The 26,005-nt window shown below is 41.8% G+C and overlaps 4 long non-coding RNA genes across 5 annotated transcripts in view; 2 read left to right on the forward strand and 2 right to left on the reverse strand.

Annotated features, from left to right (window-relative positions):
- Positions 1 to 64: 64 nt before the first annotated feature.
- Positions 65 to 4,004, reverse strand: LOC137862320 (uncharacterized). The gene is made up of 3 exons (XR_011100182.1): positions 3,838 to 4,004; positions 3,141 to 3,236; positions 65 to 969 (listed from the first exon to the last, which is right to left on the reverse strand). It is a non-coding gene; the product is annotated as an uncharacterized lncRNA (long non-coding RNA).
- A 22-nt stretch (positions 4,005 to 4,026) lies between these two features.
- On the forward strand, positions 4,027 to 10,099 carry LOC137862315 (uncharacterized). Its single transcript, XR_011100175.1, has 2 exons — positions 4,027 to 4,342; positions 7,506 to 10,099. It is a non-coding gene; the product is annotated as an uncharacterized lncRNA (long non-coding RNA).
- The window catches only part of LOC137862321 (uncharacterized), a 60,107-nt gene continuing 41,299 nt past the window's right edge, over positions 7,198 to 26,005 (reverse strand). The window contains exon 3 of the long non-coding RNA XR_011100183.1: positions 7,198 to 8,257. This is a non-coding gene — a long non-coding RNA (uncharacterized lncRNA). The remainder of the gene's footprint in view (positions 8,258 to 26,005) is intronic.
- On the forward strand, positions 17,212 to 24,265 carry LOC137862457 (uncharacterized). 2 transcript variants are annotated; one of them, XR_011100290.1, is made up of 3 exons: positions 17,243 to 17,420; positions 22,812 to 23,683; positions 23,822 to 24,265. It is a non-coding gene; the product is annotated as an uncharacterized lncRNA (long non-coding RNA). The 2 variants fall into 2 exon arrangements; XR_011100289.1 differs by having other exon boundaries at positions 17,212 to 17,420; positions 22,812 to 24,265.

A 26,005-nucleotide genomic window follows, 5' to 3' on the forward strand; every position in this document is an offset into this window, starting at 1 on the left:
ACCCTACCTTCCAGCACACACTGCAGTTCAAAAACAATGTAAATGTAAATATTGCTGATGCCAAGCACTTGATTTGCCAATGCAAAAGGATGCATTTTGTACCAGGATTCCATTATAACCAAGATTAATTTTAGTATTATGGAAAGAGAACAAGGCTCTGTCTGGCAATTCTTTAACAACAACAAACTCCTGATGACAAATGATATGCAACTCACAGGTTTTGTATGCTCGGGGAAACTCCTGTAAACAGCTGACTTACAAATGTTCATACAAAACAAACTATACTGCAACCTGATTTTAATCTAACTGCCAGATACTTGTGAGGTAATACTGTGGGAGATGGCACAAGGATTTTGAAGAAGGAGCTACCTGGTGGAAAACTAACTTTTCAACAACAAAAAAAAGCAATCAATGAATATACCCCAGATTATTTTAGGAGTAGGGAAACATCTCACCATCATAATGTAAAGGCAACCATCATCCAGCAAGAACTCAGGCCAAGTTTCAAGTGGCACATCACAGCATGAATCATTCTATAAGGTAGCTTGGCTCAACTATACAGATTGACTGATCATAAAGCATACCTCCAATCTATCCAGATCTCTCTTACTTAGTGAGAGAAAACAACCCCTGTAAAAAAAGCTAACACTTTATATGTCTGCATTAGTTTACATGGATTCATCAATACTCAAGACCATCTCCCGTAAATTCTAAAACTAGTTTTGAGAACCAGAACAGGCATAACCAAAACACAAAGCCAAGAAGCTATAAAAGAGAATAGAGTGAAAGTATGAAGGGCTGACAAACACTAAAGAAAAAATGAGAAAATATTTATGACTATGTTGGATCATCATCAGACAGATCTTCCCTCGCATCCAATTTCAGTTATTTTTGAGAATCACTGTGTGACTGAAAATTTGCTCATGGCTGTCATACTCCAAAAAGCCATGCTATGTGCGGGATTCAGCCCTGTAAAGCAAACATGAAGAAGTATCATGTACCATTTAAGTCTTGTTGAATCCTACCATGACAAAACCTTTTGATGAGAAGTAAATTTCACTGACTGATTAATGAGGCAGGCTCTCCTTCCAACAAGCAAATGATACTTTTCTGAGTCAAATGTAGCTTATAAGGCTGAAGTCATTAAGCATGACCAAGCCATCCAATCACACGACGTGAACACAAACTCATCACCACTAAGTGATGTCAAAAAAAATAACCACATCAAGAAAACTAAAAGCCTAAATTTTGGAACAGTACAGAGACTGAAAAACTTCACTTTCTACAGGAAGAATTTATCAAAAGAAAAAATACTAAACTCAAAAAGAAATTCTTTTGCTGAAAATTACATGCTCAGTTATACGATTACATGGCTTTTGTTCCCCTACTCCTCTTCTTCCTCCTGGGTTTCTATCTAGGAAATATTCTCAGAACCTGCTGGTTCAGATACCTCTTTCAGATTCTTGGTATTCAAAGGTTCCAGCAACAAAGCCTTATTATTATAAATACTTCAGGTATAAAATTTCTGAGGAAATTAGACCAACTATCATCTTCTCCTGCTGACTTTCATTTAGAAATTTTAAATCCCCTTGTGTGGGAGAATTCTTGGAGATAATAAAGCTAAGTTTGCTATTTCATTAAAAGCAAAAGAGGAAAATTAGGATGAAAATTCCAGAGGCTGAGAAGTCAGGAACAGCAATACTAGAGAGGATGAAAACCAACACTACACTGATGACTCTGGAAAATCCCATTGTTCAAGGCAAAGTACATTACAAATTTTGTTTTGGTGTAACACAATGATAAGCAGTACACTTGGGTTGCACAGACTTATTATTAGACTTATTATTATTTTTTTGGTTGTTTGCTTGCTTGCTTGCTTTGTTTTTAACCTTGCTTGTTCATCCCAGTACTTGAATAACAGGAAAAAAGACAGTCCTGAGTCATGCAAATCCTCCTCATTCATGCATGAAGTTACAGTGGCTTCCAGAAGTTTATTTTTTTGTGCAGACATCACCCTTGAACATTACCTTCTTGATCTGGCCTTCAAACTTGTCACATGATATCTAGTGTTTACATATTAGTTGCTATCTAGAAATGAGCAGTTTTGACGTGACTGAGGTATTCTCGTAGGAAATACATGCAGTGAATCAGTGGTAGCACATGTAAGAGATGCTCTCTCTTGTGCTCAGCATTGCTGCACAGGGTGACATACTATCAAAGATAATAACCAGCCTCTGGAACAAGCAAAACACAACACTGACTAACTAATACAGAACATTCAAGCCAAAAGCAATTTTCCCTGCTCACCTTCACCTCCACAGCATTGCAACCAACACTATAGAAAGGGCTGAATGAAATCTTGCTGAGTCCTGCATGAAGCCCAATTGCAAATAAAGTGATGTGAGAGTTGCCTGAAGTTTGAACTAAGCCCTCTGCATAGTTATGAGAGCTTGCCATTTTAAAAGAAGAATAAATGTTAACAATAAGAAGTCCAAGAGAATGAACCTTTGAGAACCTACCCTAAAGATCTGCAAGGGGTCTCATAAATACATAGTAAGCATCCACACTGATGGATTCCCCAGAGGAAAAAATTCTATATTACCTACAAAACACATGGATTACAATCTGCTTCTTTCTGTCTGTGTACCAGAAAGTAAATCAGAGCATTTAACATATAACTTGTAAAATTCAAAGTTTAGACCTAAGGAAAACAAGCAAGGTAAGAGCTAATCACCAAGTGATATCTTCCTTCACTTAATTTTGTTTTACTGTTATAATTTGTTGATGAGCCATCAAACAAGACTCTTACCTGTCAGCACTGGGGGTTAGATATGGATTTGGGTGAATAAAGATAAATTGACGAGTATGGGCTTGAATCGCGTCAACATAACAGGTAACTGCTGTGGGTTTTGTCACCCAATGTGTTGGTAAGGGATTAGGGTGTTGGCTGCCTTTTTGTACTCTGGTGCCCTAAGCTTTGAAGAATGCAGTAGTAGGTCCTGGCAACTTGAGTTGGCTCAAGTCCCTTGTACATGAGCCCTGTGTGACCAACAGTAGCTTCTCATGAAGAACACGGCAGAAACTCAACTGCACTCTGCCAGAAAGCCTCCTCGAAGCAGGGTTTGTTGGCACATCCCTACCTTAAAGCAAGCAGCCAGCGGGGGTGACAGCATGGGTGCATCTTAGAGTTATTCAGCCCCAGGCAGAAATGGAATAGGTCTCTTCTAATGCAAGCTCTGAAAGCAAAATTACAGAATATGTGACTGGTAAATACAAAAAGGTAAGACAGTAAAAGTATGAACCAAAGTATATTCACAGACATAACAGGAATTTCACTTGGTAACCAACAGCATTCTTATATATAAGACTCTGTTTCTACTCCCAGCACTCAGCCCTGGTAGATGAAATGGCTGGGTGCTCCAGGCTGCAGCAGTCCATCATTTTTCCAGCAGGTCAGATACCAGCTGAGGGACTCCCAGGAGCAGCAAATAGCTCTGGCAACAAGGACCTGCAAATCTAGGTGCATGATCACTGAGGTGCTTGATGAAGGCTTTAGCTGCCGGAATTCCTACTGCCCTTGCATATACTCCTTGTCCTCCCCTAGACCACAGCTGAAAGGATGTGGGCAAAACACAGCTAGCCTGGCCATGGACTACCTGTAGAGGTGATCATATTAAAGGTCTTCATTCTGGAGCTAAAATGAGATAACATTTGAGAAAAATAAATTAAGTAGCTAAAAGAAAAAAACCTGGCATAAAACACATAGAACAGCTAAAGAAAAAGAAGTGACAACAAACAAGCTCTACAGTCAAGGAAAGGGTAAAATCTTGGCCCTACCAAAGTCAGTGGGATGTTTGCCAGAAAGCTGTAGATAGCTTGTTTTATCCAGGATTTTTAATTAGTGATTAAATGATTCAATGGCAAGTTGGCTGTTTTGAGAAGGAAAAAATCATAAAATAGCTCCAGCATGCCTCTCCCTGCCCCGCCTACCCCTTGGGAGGTACAGATCATACACAGCTTTTTTATGGGAGACTTGACAGGTATTTCATTGAACCTTAGTTGAAATCTGTAGTTTCCCAGGCCCTGCCTCCTTCCCCAGTCTGGGGATGAAGATAGGAAACACCTGCTAATGACACCAGAGACAGAGCAAACAGCAAAAGTTGTGTGTCAGCAGAAATCACACTGGAAGCCTGGCCTCTCTAATCCAGATTCAGTCCACCTAATGGTGGTTAGTATATATGGAGCAATAGGATGGTGTGTTCATTTAATTGGCATAAATTTGAACTGCTGGGAATATTCTGAAGTGACATACCCATGAATAAGGTGTCTCCCTGCTGACAAGGTAAGTCACTTTGTTAGCAGCCCCAGTACCCAAACGATCTGTTCACACCACACACTTCCCTTATTCTGCTCAATTTTTCTGCTCAATTTTTTCTGTTTTTCTCAGTCTCCTTCTGCTTTTCCCCCTCCAAAGTACATTGGTTTCTATGGAAACCGAGCACGTCATCGCCATGGCCAGAACTCGGTGACATCCCTAAGTGCAGAGCAAAAATGCAATTTAAATAAGCATTTTGCAATGTATAACGTGAGCTCAGAAAGGCAACAGGCGATTATCCCGCGCACGTGTGTGTGCATGTGTTTGCGTGGGCGGCCGCCCGTGCACGCACGCACTCCCTCTCCCCGCGTGGTTTACACACATGCGATGCCGCTGCCTTCACGGGACAGCACACAGCAGAGAGCTCTGCAGAATCCATCCCATCCTATTCTGTTTTAATATAGCTGAAAATTGCTTTGACAGCTGAATAGCTTCTTTGTTTATAAGTCATTCATAGCTGACTCTGCTGCATTATGTAGCTTTGCAAAGAGATTACTTTGTCAAGAACTGAACATATATGGTCTGAGCATGAACAATTCAGCATGGTGAATTGCATTCATTTTATATGACGTACAGGGCTGCAGTCTTGCTGCTTTCAGTGTGTCTGCTTTTCTCTATGGGTTTCATTTTCTGATCTTAATTTTTTTAAATAATTTTTCTGGGAGTCTTTGGGATCATCGTCTTTACCCTTTCCTAGACAGATCCAGAGAAATTTCAGTATGTCAGTATTCAATACGTTGTATCTTGACCTAAATGCTGTACTGTACAAAGTTTTTGGCTATGCATAGCAAGAGATTATCATTATCTAATTAGCTAATTATCTACCTGCAAATGTCCTGCTCCCACCTTAAATTGCTACAGGTTTTTTAGTATTTGACTTGGTATTCCAATACGTTGGTATTTCAATAAAGGCTGAGAAAAAGGGCTTCGCTACAGTGGGTGCCCTATGGAATACATACAGCTGCTTTCCCCTTTCATCCCCAAGTCTAAAAGCAGTCCTAAGTAGGCAAATCCCCTGGTCTGCATGTCTTCAGTACGGCTGTGTGAGCTAGTTGCTTTTCTTTACGAAGCCTTATCAATAACATTACAGCAAAACAGGACTCTGCAGCATTATTGGTGGTATCAGGGCCTTGCAACATGCCCAGAATGAGCTTTGCAGGCTCTGCTGGCTGTCACCACCAGTGGTGCCAGTGACTGCGTTGGTCATCTCTTGTCACTGTTGCTGTTTCTACTTCTAGCCACGGCTTGCTTAGAAATTACATTATTTCAGATTCATTTTATGCCCTGCCTAGAGGCATAAGCCAGACTCAAGGCATTTTTCTCTGTTTCTAATGCTCCTGGTTTCTTCCACTCTCCCTCCCTCAATTTTTTTAAATAAACACGATTAATTCTGATGAGCAGATGATATGGTCTAGTATAAAGATGACTAAGAACAATTGACTGTACTAATGGAAAATTCCTATTGACTTTATAGTAGGCATTACATTGATCTCCTGTGGACTGGAGACTGAAACCTTTACTTAGAGACATCACCAGGGGCTTTTCTAGTGCAGGAAACAGAGCGGAGCCTTGAAGCATCTTGCATTTCAACAGTTTTTGCTCAGCCCATGAGCTGGCAGATCTCCAATTTACAATATGCCCTGCTTTTTGCACTGAGCGGTATTTCGCTGCTTCTGAAAATACCAGTCTACTCTGAAAACAGAGGGGAAGTTTGTCAGACAGACAAATCCCTCCTTATCTCTTAGTCATAACCATGATCCACTTCAGATGATTTAAAGAGATTCGCACATATTTACCTTTAAAAAAGAGGCAAGAAAAAGACTTCTTTGCAAGATCACTGTTTGAAAACAGAAGCTGCAGAAAGATTCCTCACAACCTTATTTGCTCCCACTCATACTCCTAATGTGCATATATTTCAGAAAAGTTGGCACACTGTTTGCTAATTTGTTGAATATATATATATTTAATTCACCATCTGTGTGGAAGTTCTTTGAACCAGCAACTAGTGTCTTTACCAATGCATTCTTTACCTTCTGCCCTTTCAGCAAATGATGGACTGTTTTCTATAACTGACAAAAAATGGCACTGACCGTGCAATGTGCAGGTAATCACAGAATGATGAAAGGCAGCACAGGAGGTTTAGAAACAAAATTGTTCTTGTTTTACTGGGAATTTTCAGATTTAGCAAGAAGTCATGAGATCTTCAGAGAGTCAGTAAATTTCCACAGCTGGTTTCTGTTCTTCACCCCCCCTTGTGGCAAACCTGGCTGAACCACCAAACATGTCTCAATCAGTCTGCAACCTGCTCAGCCGCAGGAGCGCTTGGAAAATCCCAGGACAGCAGGCAGCAGCTGTATGGTATTATTGTAGGTACCAACAAAAGCAGCAGTGATCTGCACCATCATCAGTTTTGTGCGTTGGTGGGAGAGTGCTGAAGTCAACGGGATGAAGCGCAGCAGAAGCATTGTGCAAAGAAAGAGCATGACAGAGAGAAGAGGATAGTTGTAGTTTGCAGAGGACGTGTAAATCATTTCCGAGATCAGAGGGCCTAGACACAGAGAGAAAACAAGAAGTAGAGAGGGGAAGGAAGGTGCCTCATCAACTAGCAGCATGATCTCACGATCTTTCTGGAGTAAATAAAACAGCTTTGTGTATGCTAAGCGTGTCCCTCTCTTTCCTTCAGGGAGAGCTGAAGGAAACTAGTTAGGAATTATTAAAAATTACTTAGAATTATTATCTGCTGTTAATATACTAGGTGCTAGATTTACATGTTCATATACCTTTTCCTGTATGAATGCAACTATCTTTCTAGAAGGTAATAGCTAATAATGAGCTAAATATGTGCCAACTTAGAGGGGAAACCATGGGCCAGTGAGTGCCAGACTATGTAATTATTAAAGAAAACACAAAAGTGTATTAAGGGCTACTTTTCCAAAATGCACCTTAAATTTTCATCTGTTGTGAGGGATGAAAAACAAACATTTTCAACAGGGTATCGGTCAAGAAGTGGTGAATAAAATTAACATGTGGAAGGCAAGTAATAATACACCAGAGTCGGGTAAATCCAACCATCAGTGAAATGATGAATTTACTTCATTGGGTTTATGACCTTTGCGTGTTTTCTCTCCAGGACCGCACCAGTAAAGCGGACAGGGAACTCCAGGCTGATGCCACTTCTGACTTTCCACTGGCTCACCAAGGCTCAGATGACTGACTTACACGAAACTCCTCATAGATGCAAGAATATATCTACACAGAAAGGTAGATCTTGTACTTTCTGGTTTTCAGAAAAACTAAAAATTCAAAGGCTGATTAGCAGATGGACATGGTCTTTGTTCAGTGTGCTTTTGGTCTTTCATACTTCTTGAAAAAGCAGGCTTGGTGGGAGCAGAACCACAGGCCCAGTTCTTGGTGTCTGCACACTGATAATGGCAACAGTGCTGGGCATGAGAATACAACCAGGAGTAGCAGGCTGGACCACTGTGGATCAACGTATTTGAGACTGCATTTGCAGAGACAAACAACCAAAGGAAGTCTGAGATTGTTGCAAACAGAACTTCACTGTCAATGACTTTTTTTTATAAGGATTAGCAAACTTCATGTGGATCTCAGCCAAAGAGTTTCTTTTAGAAACTTCAAAAATTCCAAGATGTAAAAAATCACCTCAGAGAAGCTCTGCTGGGGTTTCAAAATGACCTTTGGTAAGACTGGCATCCTCATAAACTAGAGGAGATGGCACGTGGTGGAGAGCAGGAGTAGGTGTAAGAATTTCCTCATTCTCTCATCGCAGAGACGAGCAGTGTGATTTTGCACAACCACAACAGCCCAGGTCAGCCAACCATAGAGCATTTCAAGTTCTCCCTCAGCAGGGCAAGAGTCCACCTGAAAAAGAAGCAAAGGGGAAGGAATCTCCGTGACCTGACAGCCGCTGCCCTAGCATGAATGCTACGAGGCTCTTTCAGCTCTGCAGATAGTAGTTCTGTAAACAGGAATTACCTTTGGACCCTTAAAAAAACATGTACTATATCATTCTGGAATGGTGCTAATCTCTCTATCATGGAGGTTAAAGCAAGCTTTCTATTATAAGCTCCGTGGAACACACCTACTTCCCAGCCACTCACTTGCAGGGAACAAAATCCAGCTGGTCAAAACGCCCTGTGTGTAACAGGATGCTAGAGCAGGAGTTTGAGGCAACGTGGGTGAGGCATTTGGGAGCTGTGAGACCTCCAAGCTGGAGGCTGAGCCCTGGGTGAGGCAATACTGGCTCCGTGCCCCTGCAGACGAGGCAGGGTTTTCTTTCCTTCCTTGCAAAGGACAATGGTCTATTCATGGACAATACCAGCTGGAGAGGCCACTGCCTCACATCACACCCCAAATCCAGTACGGCCTTGCCACGATGCTCCCCACAAGCAACTGTTCTCATCTTCCCTAGCACCTTTGCAGTCCCTTTCCATACGCTGCAATAGCACTTAACAACAGCTAAGGTAAGATTGGGCCTTGTGGTCACAGTGCCAGCGTCCCAGCCTTGGTGTCACCGTGACTGGAGCCATGACCGGCATGTCCCAAAGCATAAACACTGACACCCAGGGTGTGGCAAGCTGGGGGTTAGCTGAGGACCCTCAACTTCTATATTTTCCTAGGGGTCTGAAGTGCACGTTGGCTTTGCTGATAAACTTATCAGTAGCAGAGCGAAACATCCGTTTCATTTGTACTGTTTACAGAGAGCCTGTTTCTCTCGTTGGTGAGTTGGGATTGAGTGAACAGGGTGAATCTGTTTTCTTCCCTCCCCCAGGAACATTGCTGCTAGCTCTGAGCTGCACGTCAGATGGAGGAGAGATGCTGTGCCGGGGCCAGTCCTCTGCCCCTGCACACCCTTCCCAGCCCCAACCCCTGGAGCTGAGGAAAGGCTGTGGCCCAGTGTGTGGACTCCGATTACATCTCCAAACAGGAGGAACACACAATCGGTGGGAGACGCCTGCTTTCTAGCCCCTTTGTGCTCAGGGGCAGAAATACAAATAAGCCTCAATGTCTTTTTCCTGCTTATGTGAGCAGAGATCCGTTTTTCAATAGCAGGCCCCGGCAGATAAGTATTCCCTTTGCCTAGGGAAATTTCCCTTCTCCCCGCCATCCGGCCGCATCACTTGGGTTGTCTCAGGGAGAGCGGGACCATAAACTTTACGAGCGAGTTTTCGCTCCTAAATGAATTACATAACAGAACCACGGCTTACAGCTGGTGTTGTGTCAGAAGGAGACCACAGAGAGAAGCGGGTAGGAATGGCAACAAGCCTCCCAACAAGCCGCGGCAAGGCCCAGGCAGCGCAGGCCGCAGCCGCACCCGCCTTCACCCGCGCTGCACGTAACGCCACGCGCCACGTCAGACAGCAGCCCAGAGCCTGTCCAAAACAAAACTCCCGGCACAGGAGCAATTGCCTTTCCTCATAAACTCACCCAAAGGGCTATTTTAAAAATCAATCTTTGCAAATAGCATTATGGGACAAATTCAGCTCTGCGTACACCCAAGAAGTGTAGGGAGGTCCTGCAGACAGCTCATGGGATGAAGACTCAGACTTGAATTTTATTATTTTATTGCACGTGGAGAATTTCCTGGGTGTTTTCTAGGTTACTTCCTTATTACTTGGTCAAAACGTTGCCATGTGTAAACCTTAATTTGTCAATATATACAATGAAGGCAGTGGAACAAGTTCTTCCCTGCTTTTTCCTCCAGAGTTTGACCTGATGACGAAGCCACAAAACGTCTCTCACCTTCACTAGGGCCAGGAAGGACTTTGAAATCCCTAAATGCACAGCAGCAGAGAAGTGACATGAGCTGTTTGAGGCAGCTCAACAGGAACACGTGTAGAACACAGATAGGAAGCAGACTAAATAAAAAAGGATTCAAAAGCACTGCAACTTTTGGGGTCCTACAGCACGTATATGTGGGATCTGATAAAGGAAAAGCTGCTGTGAACAGACAATGCAGGCAGATGGAGAGACTATGTGTATCTTGAATCTAAATTGAAACGCATGGCTATCAGGTTTCCTTTGGTAAAAAGGGGTAGTCTATAATACCCATGTAAGAAAGATTAAGTTTCTTTGAAAGAGGATATTTTTTGAATATGATGTTTGCCAGTAACAATGTTTTACTGCATTGTTATGTGCAGTGTAAAATACACCGACTAACAGCACCCAAGACATGTCTGTTCTTCACAGAGCTTCTGTATTTCAGTGTCTGCACCAAACACAGCAATAAACATGGACCAATTTCTGTTCAGCTATGTGAGCCTGAATTTCAGTGTACACTACTGCAGTAGCACTCAGATACTATCTACATCTTCCCATCCTTTCTCATAAAATAAGATGCAGCAATGTAGACAGATTTTTTTACCATTGCTATTTATTTTATTTTATTTATTTATTTATTTATTAATTTGAGTGATTTCTTACTCATTTAGAGTTCAGAATTGTTATCCAGACTTTAAAAATGTATCCCCATCTTTTCAGGGACAGAAATAAGCCCATTAAAAAATTTAACTTGGCAAGACCATCACAGGCAGACAGAGGAAGAAAGCCCATAGCAGTGTTGTCAGGACTGTCATTGTTTCTTACAGCATCCTTTGACTGTATTCCACCTCTTAACTGCCTTTTGCCTGCCTCCTCCTCCTCAGTTGTCCCACATTTAAGCTCTGTATCTTGTTTCATGGCCTTGCATGGGCTGTCTCCATTTTACGGTATCTTCAAAAGTCCTTCCTATGCATTACATAGCCAGGCTTGGGACACGAGATCAATAGTGCAAATCCTTTGAACCGCATTCCTCAAGTCCACTTTTCATCCCATTATCAGACTGGTAAGGAATAAAGGCCAAGTGGAAAATCCCAGTATGAAATGCAGTCCTGCAGCTGACATTCACATAATGGCTATGTTCAGAAGAGATTTGGTAAGAGATATCACCATATTCTGAACTGAATTTTTATTTTTAGGCTAGTTTGAATTATTTCTGTTATCTCAGGGTTAAGTCTCACTTTTAATGGGTAAACATTTTAGAGGATTCACATTAATGACATATCACTAGCCAGAATCAGAACTACTTCTGCTTAGGACAAAAAAACATTCAACCAGTGACTTTGAGACATGAACTGGCTCCAGGCCTTAAAATGATTAACATTTGCTACACTGCCCAACTATAACAATTATACAGCCGAGGTTTGGGATTCAAGACGATAAAGCTGGTTGAAAACACTAGGGACATCCTTCATTGCTGCTTAGGAAAAAGGAAAAAAGAAAAAAAGCTAATTTTTATCAGTTTTAAAGCTTCTTGCCTGCTACAGCAGAGTGAAGAAAATGTTATAAAGATAGCTGCAGAGGTCTTGTGATGACGACCTTCAGCCATGCCAAGTCCTTTAATGCACATCTGTGACACTGAACAGAGACTTGGATGCATGCATGCAAGAACACCCCTGCACGTACACTACCCAGAGGGGTTTTGCAAACTGCTCATACAAACTGTTGCATTAAATCACATTCAGCCTGAGCAATCAGCAGCTCATCAGTTGACCTCTGGCTCTGATTCTCAATACCTAGGAAGCATCTGGCATAAAGAAATCCCTCAGAGGATGCATGGGGAAAGAAATAGCTGCACTAATTAAGCCATGTAAAGTGCCTTGGAGAAGAGTGCTCCACTTCAAGGATACCCTGACATTTCTGGACCATTACAAGTAACAGCAGCAGGAAAATTTTCAGGAATTTAATGTGAAGTGTTTAACTGAGACATAGAGGAAAAGAAATGAGTAGAATTTAAAATTCATTCCTCCCTTACAGCTAAAACTTGTCAGCTTGGAAGACTTTGTAAATATTGCTAGCCACTAATGTGTCTTTATTTTGATTGCACAGGAGGTAAATCATCCTCATAAGCACGGCTGAAAACCACATTGGCCTGATGCATTTATGATGAATTCCTTGCTGACAGAGCAGATATAAATGCAATAGTCCTGTTGCCATATCCTGCTTAATACATAAACACCATTTTTCTAATTTATTTCCATCATATGAATGGAAGAGCACAGAGGAATGTTCTGAATTTTACACATGACAAATCTTTCTTTCTTAGAGTGAACCTGTAAAAATGCATCCCCTTTTTAAATTTATCAAAGATGAGCTCAGAGCATGGCCCAGGCTCTGAATATTTGGATATTCTGAGTTTAGTTCATACTCATCACAGGTGAGCAACACCTTCATTCTCTGTCAAACTGCAACGGCCTTTCCATACTTCTCCACATTGCTGAAGGGAAAATGAATTGGTTGTGATTAATACAGATGAGCCCCAACTAATAAAAGCCCTTTCCATCCAGGTGTTTTTATTCAGTGTTTGGAAGGAGACACTAATACTTGGATTGAGCCTCTCTAGATGCATTTCTGTTTTTCCTGTTAGTGGGAACACAGAGAACTGGATATGCAATCTCTAACTCTTCGCTTTGTGCCTCCAGCTATATTTAACTCATACACCAGGGCAACATTTTGCTACTACTACTAGAAAGAATTACTCCCTCATGGAAGTGGCTGATGATCCTGAAAAGAATCTGAGTACGAACACCCTACGGTTACAGAATTTTCTCCCTCCGACCTCCTAACTGGAGCAGTATCCTGCAGAAAGGGTAATTCAGATCCCACTGAGAAAAGTTGACTGGGAAAAAGAGGAGAAAAGTTGACTAGGAAAAACTGGAGAAAGTTGACTGGGAAAAACAGCAACATCTCTGATGACAGAGCCAAGGAAAAAAAATCTATCTGACTTTTCCATTGCAAAGTTTCCATTGGACCAAAAACAAAACAAGAATTCAGTTTGGTTACGCTTGAGACTGGCTTTTGAAATAATTATCTGGGCCTCCTTTCTCCAGTTCTGGACTCTGTGAGCTGCAGCCTTGTGCCTTTGCTCCTCTCCTATGGCCACGTAGCCTGGCTTGGGGAAATCTCAGTGCTGACTTGCACTTGCTCTGCGTTTCCCTGTGGTCTGGTGTGCTTGCCTAAGCTGCCTTGTAAGGTAATAAGCTATTTGCAGGTTTAATACGATAAGGAACAAGAGAGTATTTATTTCTGTTGATTTATTTACATAAAGAATAATAACTGGCTCTCCCTGACTCAGTCCTGTGCTATTAATAAAGTCCGTGTGAGGAATATAGAAATTTACGTCACTTGTGGAACCTGTCAACATAACTAGTCTCTAGTTAGCATACTTTCCATGCTATGCGTCTCCATATAGACCATCTTTCAGGGACATGTGACCCAGAAATGTATCATCAGGACACATGTAGTCACCGGACTGATGAAAGGAATTCAAGGGGGAACAGCAGTAATAATGCTGCTTCCTTCAACCTCTGCTCAGCTTGTTGCTACTGCTCTCTGGAAGTTAGAGACATAAAAAAAATGTTGCTGTCCCCTTATTGGCCCTGCTTCTACCTTTCAAACTGCAGGCTTTTGTGCAATGCCATATTTTTCCAGAGACTTAAGGAACTAAAAATCCCCAGATGTCAGTTTTTAAAAGCAAATAATCACTCCCATGCAATGGCTGAAAGGCAAATTTGTACCTAAAGACTTGCAACTGGCATCACTGACATTTTTCATTGCCCAATCAAAATGTTAAAAATAAAAATAAACAGAGCCCACAAAGAGAAAAATACACTGGATTTTAACATTCTTTCACAATTCATAACCAAAGCTGCGGTCAGCAACATGGAGCGAGAAAGACGTTTGGTTATAAGTCATGACTTTAATCAGTCTCACTGGTGTCGGGTGGAAACCTTCCAAATTAAATGGATGTCCAAATTAGAGACATTCAGACTAAAGATGAAACATCACAAATAAGCTCTTTTGTCTAGAATAAATAGAACCAAAACAGTCAAACTCTCAGGAAGATAACTGATACAACATTGCTCCCTTGGGCATCTTTGTTAGTGATTAGCCCTGTCTGCCTTAAATGCTTAAAACAATGAAATTAGTGGACAAGCTATTCTCTGGGCATGAACTGTCCTCCTAATCTCTGCTCACCAGGTCTCCACACAGCCACATCCTTCTGATGCCCCACTTCTTCCTTTCAGCTTGCAGCTGGTGAGTCACTCCAATCAGCGTGGCCATCAGGACATTCAACTACTAAACCCGAGTAACCCTTGATCTCACTGCCATTATATATTTTCTTTATTACTTGCCCTCATTGAGCCAAATCTAAACTTAGGGCGTCAGCACTTTGGGACAAAGCTCCTGTCACGTGTGGCATGAATCCCCCCTCGCACAGGCTGGGCACACCTTATGTAAGTATAAGCGCATTAACTGTGCAAAGGGATGAAGGAAAGAAAGGACCACAGTCCTCAGGCCTAATCAGGAGCCTTTTGAAATCAAGGGTGAAACTTCCACTGGCGTCAGGCAGGAAGGGACTGATCCTGAAGGTACTGCTGAGTGCTTCTTGAAGGGTCTGCATCTTCAAGTGTGAGAGACTTCAACTTGTGGAAAATAAAGTCCTAAAGCCAACACACAGTTGTAAAGAGAACTGTGAAGCTCCTCCAGAAACACTTAAAAAGCTACCCATCATGAACGACTCATAGCATTAAGGACTCTTGAGATGTAGGGGCCACTATAGGATATTTTATCCTTATTTCTAGATTCTCTAGAAAGAATAATAGAGACAATATAAAAAGTGAGATTCAGTTGCAGCAGAGGAATGCCTCTAGTTGTAGGAAGCTAAGTGTTTTCCACTGAAGTTGAGTAATCTTCAAAAGATGACTATGAGCTGTATTTCCATGCACTGTACAGAATTCTGTACAGTCTCTCCACTTCCTGGTCAACATTACCCATGCATTTTATATTAAAAAAAAAATAAATACACTATGTTACATTATATAATTTAACTGATCTTAAGACCGCCTCCAAGTCCAGTTCGTAATTAGAATACGCAAGAACATCGACGTGGCAGCACTTTTGATTATGCCTGTTGACAACAGATGCTTTAATGAAGAAAAGAGCAAAATCACATCCTGAACGTAGTCAGTGGTTGATTATCCACAGATGGATTATCTGGGTACTGGATCAACCCACTGGCCATCCCCTTACAGCCTCGACTGCACCACAGCTATGACAGACACAACACAACTGCGAGCTGTTTCCTGGTGCCTAAGGTTATCCCTGTGCTCTAAGGAAATGCACTTACCACATTTTAAAAGATGAACACACTGAATAGTCACAGGCTTACTGACATATGTTTTCTATTAACTGTGGCTAATCTTCCCCCTCCCTCTCCCTGCCCTTCTTCATTATCTGGATAACTGGCTGCAGACCTTCTCTGAAGGAGTGGTTTTGGTAGTCATCACAGGGGTGGATTATGAAAGCAGGAGCTCAACCGTGCAAATATCTTAATTATAGGAACAGAAAGGCCTCATCACACAAAGTTTCTATCTTCCAGACCTCTGTATTACAGATCCTATTCTGCATCCTGCAGTCAGCGCTGACACCTCTACACAGGCCAGGCTCCCTCCTCCACAGAGTTCAGCAGCACAAGGTTTGTCTGGAGGAAATCTGCACTTCAAACATGAATTTTGGTCGAGTTCGGCGATGCAGAAATATATTCAAGTAGCTGCCTGCAGAAAAGCAGGGTACGGGCAGCAAGCAGTGAGTTCCAGTTTTCTTTGCAAACATCCTGTTGCAGAGGTCCTTGTTTGTTTGCTGTGTCGATAAGCGACAGAGGGGCTTCCAGGGTGCGAAGGCACTTTTGGGGCTCTGTGGCAGCAGGAACTCCTTGCTCACTGGGGTGGAGCTGGCAGCCTCTGGCTAAGAAACTAACTGGTCACTATCCAAACCGCAAGGATTTCAAAACATATGGTACCCATGGGATGGATCTACCCACTTGCAACACATTGCTTTCTCCTTATGCCATCTACTCTCTTCCGAAAATCCCACAATTTCTTTTATTGCAACTTAGCTCAGCTTCCTTCTCTGAAGGAAAAATACATAGAACTTTTGGACTGTATCTAATGTAATAATTCTGTTCCCAGTTTCTGAACTCTCCTTTAACCATAGCCCAGGGAGTCAGCAAAGGGATAAGTTACCCTGAGCTGTGCAAACACCTTGTCTATACTGCATTCATGGGTATCCAGAGGGATAGAGAACACACACATCTGAGGAGCAAGGAAGGGAAATAAAGATCTGACTCAGAGCTTGGAAGAGTCCGATGAGGCACCGGGAATACTCCAGACCTGGGGAATTAGCTTGTTTTATTGGAGGTGAACAAGGACCTCAACCCATGCAAACAAAATTAACAAGAAGTTTATTTTTACATTATTTATCCAATGACATGGTCATGTCACATCACTTCAAGATCTCTCTTCTTAACCATAACATTCTCTATGGGAGATGGAAAAAGCAGAGCTTGTAGTCATTTGGGAAGAGTTGGTAGAAAAGGCCCACCTATGAATTATTAGCTAGCAGTAGACCCCTCCTTTTTTGGCTTCTGCTTTCTGATTTGGATAAAATTCTTCCCTCTAGTACCACTACTATTTGCCTGGGATTTATTTACTTAGCTATTGACAGTCAGGTACTCAAGGGGTTGTACTTTTCTTTCCACTGGACACTGTCACTCTGAGCTTCCAGAGAAGCTGTATCACCCACCGCACATTCAGTTTGGAACTGTAAATTCTCCGAAATATCTGGTGATATAAATTCTTGGAACAGGGGGGGGAAGGAGCCTTATGCCATACATATGGGAGCATGGCTACACAGAGATAATACCTGCTGGTAGGTTTTTTTAATGCTTTCATCATCTACATGTCTATATATGGGCTGTTACTGGAAATCATGTGACTTCCTGAAGTTTAGTTTCCCCTTCTTGTAAACACGTACCAAAATTTCACTTTCTGATTGCCTGAAAATATACGTGAGGTGCTTCACAGTAAATTTTTTGCCCTATAAAAATTGGTATTTATGTAAATAATCCTTAATTTATGCTAAACTTTAAAAATGCACTTCTTGGCCACTGACAGCCTTTATAAAGCTTGGATGCACTGGCACGAAGGTATGAAATTTCTTAAGTTTCATTATTTATGATGACATTGGCATCAACAACAAAAAAATACTTAACTCCAGTGATAATAAATGCACTCAGCTGCATTTTCTCTGAGAATTTCAGCATGCTCAGAGCATGGGGGAACTGACTCAGTCTTTATAAGGAGAATGAAATAAATCCTGCTAATTATATCTGTGCTGAGAGTGGGATCTACAATCCATTTATTATATTAGAGCTACAGGGATCTGGTATGTTGTTAGTAAAGTGTCATTAACTGTGTAGCTGTCTATGCTACAGGCACTCTGAAAGATCTTGAAAAATCATGCTTCAGATTAGGTGAAAATACTTCAAATACACTTTTGTGGGTCTTTTCTTCTTGGAATATACTCCCCCATTAGATGAAACAATGCCGGCAACTCCACCAGGAACAAAAAGAAAGTCTTAGCTGCAGCTGGAATTCAGAAATAGATATTGTGCAGCACCGAGAAATACTGTGCATTGTTAAAGGATTCTTTGAAGGAATGCAGGGCTGGAAGTCACTCCCCTGCCGTTTTTCAATTCCCTATTATTAAAGGCCATGTTCCAGAATAGCTCTCAGAAATAGCTAACAGATTGTTAATTAATAGTCACTGTTATATAGGATTAGAAATAAGGGAAAAACAATTCAAGAGAAACTATAATGTTAGACCCCACCCAGACCATTTTGTAAATGGTCTCTGTGTTGAGATTCTTGTCCGTGCTTGGATCTGCCAGGAGTCTGCCTGGTTCAACCACTGGTCCAGCTGTGGCAGAGAAGTCTCTATGTAGCAGTACGTGTTTGTATAAACTAAGAATAGATGACAACATGAGAAGAGGAAGGAAGAGAGATCAGGAATGCAACGAATGAGATGATGCAAACTAATTGAAGCCTGAAAGAACTTGTTGAGACCTTATCCTGCTATAGATCAATTGCTGTAGTTAGCTGAGCTGCTCCACCTTTCTGATAAATTAGAATAAATTCTGCTTAATTTCAGTGCCATTCATATCCAGACTTATGTGTGTGTTTGGCTGTCTCTAGAATATATATTAGGAAATTTAACGGAAAGCACCTGATAGCATCAGTCAGATAAGATGGCTGATGTTCCCTTTGCATCCCAAAATGTTGTAGAAATAAAAAATAATGTTTTCAGCTGAGGTGACTCAGAAATTTGCATCAGCTTGCCAACTTGGAAGGCCTTAGGATGTTTGCTTCAAATAGTATCTTGGTAACAAATTCATATGTCACGTTCACATACACAAATCCATACATAATGAGATTAAAGGTCACAGCTCCTTAGAAGACGCCCTGTTAATACTGAAATATATAAAAAAAATGTCTTCTGTTTACAGGTAGAACACATACTCCGAAGGTGCTTCATTAGATGAAATCATCTGTCTGTTTCTACAGCTATACTCCCTAATAGCCTGCAGCAAGAAGAGCCTCTTGTTTATTTTCTTTTTCCCATGTTTTTTAATCTCTCTTTTTTTTTTTTTTTTTTTATCATACCTGGCTTCTTTCACATGGGAGCATTACGTTTCATGTAAAGGACTTATTCCAAAGACTTACAGATTTTGGGTAGGCAGAACACATATTTTGTCCAAGAAAAGTTCCCTTCAGTATCTAGGAGCTCCATTAGGAAGGTAGGAATGAGCCCTTATGTTATTTATCGACAAATGACATGTGAACAGTTTATTTTAAGGGTGGCACTACAGAGATGAACTCTATAATCTGCAGTAATAGAAAAAATTAAGAATTGGAATATTTAAACTGCATATGAGAATCAAAAATTCCTGCCAGGCCTCTAGAAAACTTCCCCTGCAAAGAGGATGCCATGTATCTTGAAATGTTTACAGACAGCATAATTTTCCTCATAAGTTATTCTGCAGACTGGAAAAGGTATATGGGGAAATACTTTGGAAACTAAAGTCATATGATTTGATGTGTAAAATCAGCCGAGCTGAAATGATAAATTCTGAGTACAGCATTAAATACCAGTTATCAGTTTCTTACAAGAAAATACTATGCTTTGGAAGTTAAACATCCACACAACTGGGGCAAAAAATCTAATATTTGGCATTTGCGCATTTGACATGAAATAAAGAAACCTCCGATTTAGAGTTCAACGTGTTTCAATGGATTCCAAATAGCCTCAAGGGCAGCTCCAAAACTAAAGGTAATTATGAAAATAAAACCTCACATTTCTCAAACCAAAGGCTTGGTTTAAACTCTGAAGAGAAACTTGTAGAGACCAGTCCAGACTGGATCACCAGAACAGGAGATAAGGGCTGGTTCTGCACCAATCTGGTCATGTCTGAAACACGCCTGTAACTTTATATATGAATGATCTCTATGGCTTTAGTAAAACTATTCCTGCACTTGAGAGATACGCATATATAAGTCTTAATTGGGTCTTACCTACAAATTCAGTCTGGAGCATCCTGAAAAAAGCAAAGCTTCCATGGCCCTTGACACGAAGGCCTGAAGATTAGGCATCACTCGCTTGACCAATTAGCTGCTATTTGACGCTGTACAGGATTAGTGGTTCAAAACAGGTACAGGCTTGGCATAAGTTCATTTAATCACAAAAAGGTTCACAGAGTCTTTATCTTGCTAGAAACAATCATCAGCAGACAGCTTCCTTGCTCAGAAATCCCTAAGCCTACCCCACCGGTGGGGTTAAGGCTCACAAAGGCCTGCCTTTGCTTGCTCTCAGGGGCTCGGACACAATGCCTTCTCCTGGCTTCCTCTCTCTCCAGCACCTGTGGCTCCAGGTCAATATTTTAGTCCCTGTAACAGGAATTGGGATAACCAGGAAACTTGGCTCCGCCTTGCCCTGCGGCCTAGTACCTCCAGCACCGGCTCACAGCGCTGCACTCAGTGCTGGAATGGGACCCACCGGCTCCGTCCCAGAGCCTGGAAGACAGCACCCAGGAAACCCCCCAGCTGCAGCGGGATGCAAAGACCTCCCTGGCCATTAATTCCTCTCAGCATAATGCTACTAAATAAATACCACACGACATTACTGACTTTACCTCCGCATTGTTCCTAGCACGTAGCCACAGCTAGGTATTGCACCACACAGACCTGATATTTGCTTTATGATGATGACCTGTGTTGTCTTATTAACCTCCAGACCTATTTCCCGTCCCGGATTGAACCTGCGCTGTTGCTATACTCCCTCCTAATTGCCCCAAATCTATTGCTTTCCTCCTCCATGCCCTTGGATAGCAAATAGGGTGCTATAGACATTGTTCAAGATATCCATTGCATGGTGCTGACACTCCTCTCGTACTGACGCTAATTCAGTATTGTAAAAGCCCGCATGACTTGCAGGTGCTCTGTTTGTTTTCTGTGATGCTCAGGAGAGAGTTCAGCGGGTTCCCACAAACTTCAGAGGCACGGCTGCAAGGGGACTCAGACTGCTGAGACCCCAACATTGGAGTTTCAACAGCAACCCAATGCTCACTGGGTGGTTCTCTGAGTCCCCGGGCTGAGCACCTACACCACGAACAACCACTTACTGCTGCTGGCACAAAGAATCACCAATATTCAATCTTCACAGACTTTTACCAAACACTGCTAAAGCTGTATTCTTTTTTTATGTTTAACAGTGACAAAACAGAATTAGTAGTATAAGCAATGCTAATTTTCTGGTCTACTTGTATTTTCCACCTTTTTCATACTATGAATATTACAAAGTAGCCTGCAGAAGTTCCCGGTAACAGTGGTTCTCTTTTAACATACATAAATTCAGGGCCTAGCTTTGGTAGTTTTTGAAACACAAGGATAGTAAAGAAGGCCATTCAGAGACTCAAAGATGCACTGCCTTATTTCTCTATATGCATCAGCTGTACATACCTTATTCTGGCCAAACATTAATTGCACCAAAAATTAGGTTTGCTTTCACGTTAAGGAATACAATTCAGCAGCCCAGACTCCTCACAGAGGAGTAAAGCTATGTCCCTCCAACCTCTTGGGAGATTAATTTGACCTTCCAAGTTAGACTCTCAAGCTTTCTTACAACCTTAAAAAGCTTCCATCTCTTCTACTCAACACTGTTGAATCTTGTTTTACTTGGCAGATCCTGTTTCCCACAGACCTGCCTCTACTCCACTTCTTTGTCCCACATCCTTCCCTCAAGAGCCTCCCTTGCTTCCATCTCCCTGGTCATCTTGGACTCATTTCCAGAGATCTACTTTTAAAAATACAGCAGCATGCTATAAACAGGCCAGTCTTGTCAGATTTAAAACTCACTCAAGTCACTGCCTGTGAAGCAGGAGAGAGGAAAAAGGATATTCTAAGGGACCCCCTTGACATGACCATTCATCTGTCTAGATCAGCAGTTCCCAAGCTTTTCAGCTCGCAACCTCGTTTCCGGGCTTGTGACCTCTCTTCCATCAGCACTCCACGGGGCACGACCCTAACTTTGGAAACTTCTCATCTGGATCAGTCAAAACTGACGCCTGAAGAATAATTTTCCAATCGATGCCATGTTTGTTTATGCTGCTGAGTGGCGTGATTACACTGAAGTTCAGGTTCAAACTTGTCTCTTTGCTTGTTTGTAAGTCTGGAAAGAATTTCTGGGTGTCACTCACCCAGCAGAAAGTGAACTCTGTAACTTTTGACTGTTCTGGTTAGAGACAATTATAACCCGACTGACCTGGTGTGGCATTAATGCACTTGGCTGCACAGTTCAGCTATGCCTAGATGAAGCAGAGATTTTGCTTCTCTGTGAAGTCTGGAAAGATCCTTGTTTTCTATACTTGCACAATATGACCATTCGGATGTAATGGGTACTATACCCAAATCTTTCCTTATACAGTAACATGGTTTCATTTACTACACCGTGTCTCCTGACTGCCTCACACATGCATGCTATTGGATGAACTCTAATGGCCTCTTCTCTTCACATCAGTTTGCCTCTCTTTATGGTCATGGAGAATGTGTGGTTAGTGAAGTATTTAATATTCAGATTTCTAGCTCCGCTCCGTCATCTTTGCTCTCTGGTTAAAGGGTGGGAAAACACAATGGCAAAGCAGACAGGGATTTTTAAAACGCTACCAAAAATGCTAAACTCTCAGAGCATTTGCAGTTTGGATGTGCTACAGCTAATACTGCTTCGGAATTCCTCGAGGTTAAAATTATTGGGAACTTTTCAACTAGCTGTTTCTCATATTTTCACATCATGTCTGTGCTCAGTCTATTTGTCTCTCTGTAGGGCTCATTCTGCTCCTGCACTGCATTAAAGGCCAGTTCCTTTAACTTTGCTGTCCATAGAATCTCTCACTTCGTTCTCTTAGTCTAAGCTCAAAGCAGTTGCTTGACTTTCTGTTTGACCCCAGTGTACTTACTTCAATGTTACTATTTTTCAATTTAAACAGCCAAGAGATATCTGCCTAGACACACCAGGATGGAATGTGAGGAATGTAAAGTGGGAGCTAGAGTACCGACAGCACCTGGGAGCAGCGAGCCTTCATACCTGCCTTGAAAAAAACACAAAATAACTCTCACATCCAATGGGGACCAGTTAATATGAGCATCTGAAAGGACCTACCACCGTCCATGCAGCTGAAGGGGATCAAGTTGCTTAAGATCAGTAGAGAAGACAGAGGAGAAATATGTTTGGGGTCACTCAGGCATGTCTGAATACACGAGGCAGTTGGACAGAACCCCTTTCTGCAAATATTCAGTCTCCGTATGAGATTTAAGCATCTGACTTCAGTTGCTGCCAATAAAAGATATTAGGCTGAAGATGTTTCATCATGAAAGACAACCACTGAAGCCAACATGAGGGCTTCTTTCCCTCAAATATGAGGGCAGAGCCCCACAGCCTAGTAGTGAAGGTCAGCAAAGGATGAAAAGCAACTCCTGCTTTGTTAGAATTAAACTTGTCGAGAGCCAGAACACAACAGCAGCAAGTTCCTGTCGGAGCCTGCAGTGATTTGCATGAGACCATCACTCCTCTGCTAATGCACAGCACTTTCACAGAAGTGTTGCAGATCTCCACTGAATTGGGAATGGTTTTCTCTTTCTTCCTTTGTTTTGTTGACATGCTGCTTATAAGAGTGCACCAAGGTCAGGTTTGGCTTCCTCTGTGCCTTTATGAAATGGAAAACTAGCAGAGATGTCAAAGGAATCAGGCTGAAGAAGCTGGTGTGATTACTGCTGCAGAGCTGAACATACTCTAGAAAGTCTCTGCCAGAAACCCATCCAATTTCAGCCAGGGAGGATTCAGACAGACAAGAGATTTCAGGTTTGTGAGGAGATTTGTCTGGTTGTGGTTAGGTTTGCCCTTTTTATTATTATTTATTAAATATATTTGTATTAGTTCAACTGAGTTCAACTGGAATAGAATTTCATTTTATTTTTTTTTATTTTTATTTTTCTCCAGAGAGGATGGAGCATCAGACAGGTTCTGAATCTGCAGATACTAATTCTACCTCACGGTCAGAAAACAGGCACCTTTGTGAAAAGCACCCTGCATAAAGGAAAACCTGTACTGTTATGAGAAAGGCTCTCCTAGATTAGAATAGAGGGTCTTCTCTCAAAGTTTACAGAACAATTCAGCTAATATTTGGGGTCTTTGTACTTGTCCAAAGAAACCAAACAGTACATGGAAGTTTTAGAATGTGATAGATTTCATCTTGCCAAAGACATTTGGGATTTCATTTTAGCAGCATGGGAAAGATTAGAATGCTTTTGAAAAAAATTATAAACCATACAAATCTTCCGTGCAATCATGTAACAGCAGCAAAGCAAGGAATGAATAGAAAGTCTAAAGTGAATTCTGCTGGCTACTCCGATTGCTCTTGCAAATAAATGAGAAGTGACCTGGCGTTTCTTGGTAATGCTCCCAGTGCCAAGGACTGTATATCAAATGACACTAAGTCCCATAAAAGGGACCAATTCTGTTCAATTTATTACAGGAAAGATAACCATCTTTGCTCATTTTACTCATATCTGTTCTGAATCTGTGCCCATGAACTATAAGCTGTATAGTGGCATAAGCTGTATAGTGGTGGGAGGGAAACAGTTGGTGAGAGAATCTGGCGAAGTATCAAAGAGAATTCACTGAAAAGCTGTAATTCTGATTAAGAATGGTTAACAAAGTTCAAGGAGTCTCCTATGGGATCTTGTACCCACTAAAGAGAACGGATCTAGATCCTACCAGTAAAAACTGAAAAATCCACGTAGTCATTGAAAGGTGAGAATGAACTTTCTAAAATAAAAGGAAGGATGCAAAAGGAATAACTCACCACAGTTTGTTACCTTTTGACCTCCAGTGGCACATTATGCCCTAAACCAGCTCGACAGAAAACAGAGAGATAGAAAACAAGTGCTACTAGATATCAACATGAGAGCGAGTCTTATTCCACCATTTCTCAAAATAAACTTAGTTATATGATGGTAACAGATCAATTTTGAGACACCAAATTTTCAGTCTCAAAGATAGAAACATTTTATCTACCTCTGGGAAATGACAATGATCCTGCAAACTTGGATGCCGATGCCTGAATTGAGACAATTTTCAGTGAAGGTGCTGAAAGGCATTAACGTCAAACTAAGACCAGGGAACCTGAAAGTAGAATTGTACAAGAGGATGAGTCAAGATAGCCTACTGATACTGGGGTCAAGCAGCCAGGGAAAAAAATAAAACAGGGCACAGGGATTTGAACCTGCATCTGAACGTGTTTACTTTCAGCACAGCATCATCCATATTTGTCACAAACAAAAGCAGAACTTATTTCTGTCCATTACCCTTGAGGAATGCTGCAATATTGCCTTATGACATGGTATTCACTTGCGAGCTAGGCACTTTTCTAAATTGAGTGCTTTCTAACACCACATAATCTTTCAGACTTGCTTCTTTAGTGCGTGCTTTTTTAAATTGTTTTCTGTCCAGTGGCTTGGAGTCACATGCTTATGCCACTGATCATTCAGAGATTCATTTCATAAAGTCTCTGGGAAAAGACTGAGGCATGCCTAGATAAATAACAGAGCTACGTCTGTCACTGAAGCTCCCTTCTCTGCCTGGAACAAGCTGAAGACAGGGGGAGATGTTTCCACAGTCAGCACCAGAGCTACCACTGAGGAGGGAAAGGTGCTCACCTGTAAGCTTGAGCATGAGGGCTACAGCTAAGGAGCAGAACAGCCTGAACAGCTTGTTTCAATCCACTGACCATGTAAAACATTTACAAGTGGAAGGAAGTGCTGGGGTTGTATGCGATCAGCTCCTATTGTTTCATGAAATGCATCTCTGCAGAAGAGGCAACCAATACAGCCAGGGGTTAGGCCATGTCCCACAGGCACAGACAGCCAGAGCGAAAGCCAAGAGGGTGGCACGGACTGGATGGGCTCAGTCACCTAGTGGGAAAGAGCAACGGGGACTCTCATTGCCCCTGGCTGGTGTCTGGTGGCTGTGGAAGGAGCTCACAGTGTGGGATTTGAGTGAGCTGTACTGGTTTGCTTTCAGATCTTGTGCTTATTACTGGAAATTAATAACACGCCACTGGTCTGGAAGTGTCAGTGTACCTGTGGAAAGGCAGCACCTGTTCCCAGCAGTCCTGGTTGCGTA

The sequence above is a fragment of the Anas acuta genome, chromosome 11 (genome assembly GCF_963932015.1).
Source record: "Anas acuta chromosome 11, bAnaAcu1.1, whole genome shotgun sequence".
In the NCBI taxonomy this organism is placed as follows: Eukaryota; Metazoa; Chordata; class Aves; order Anseriformes; family Anatidae; genus Anas; species Anas acuta.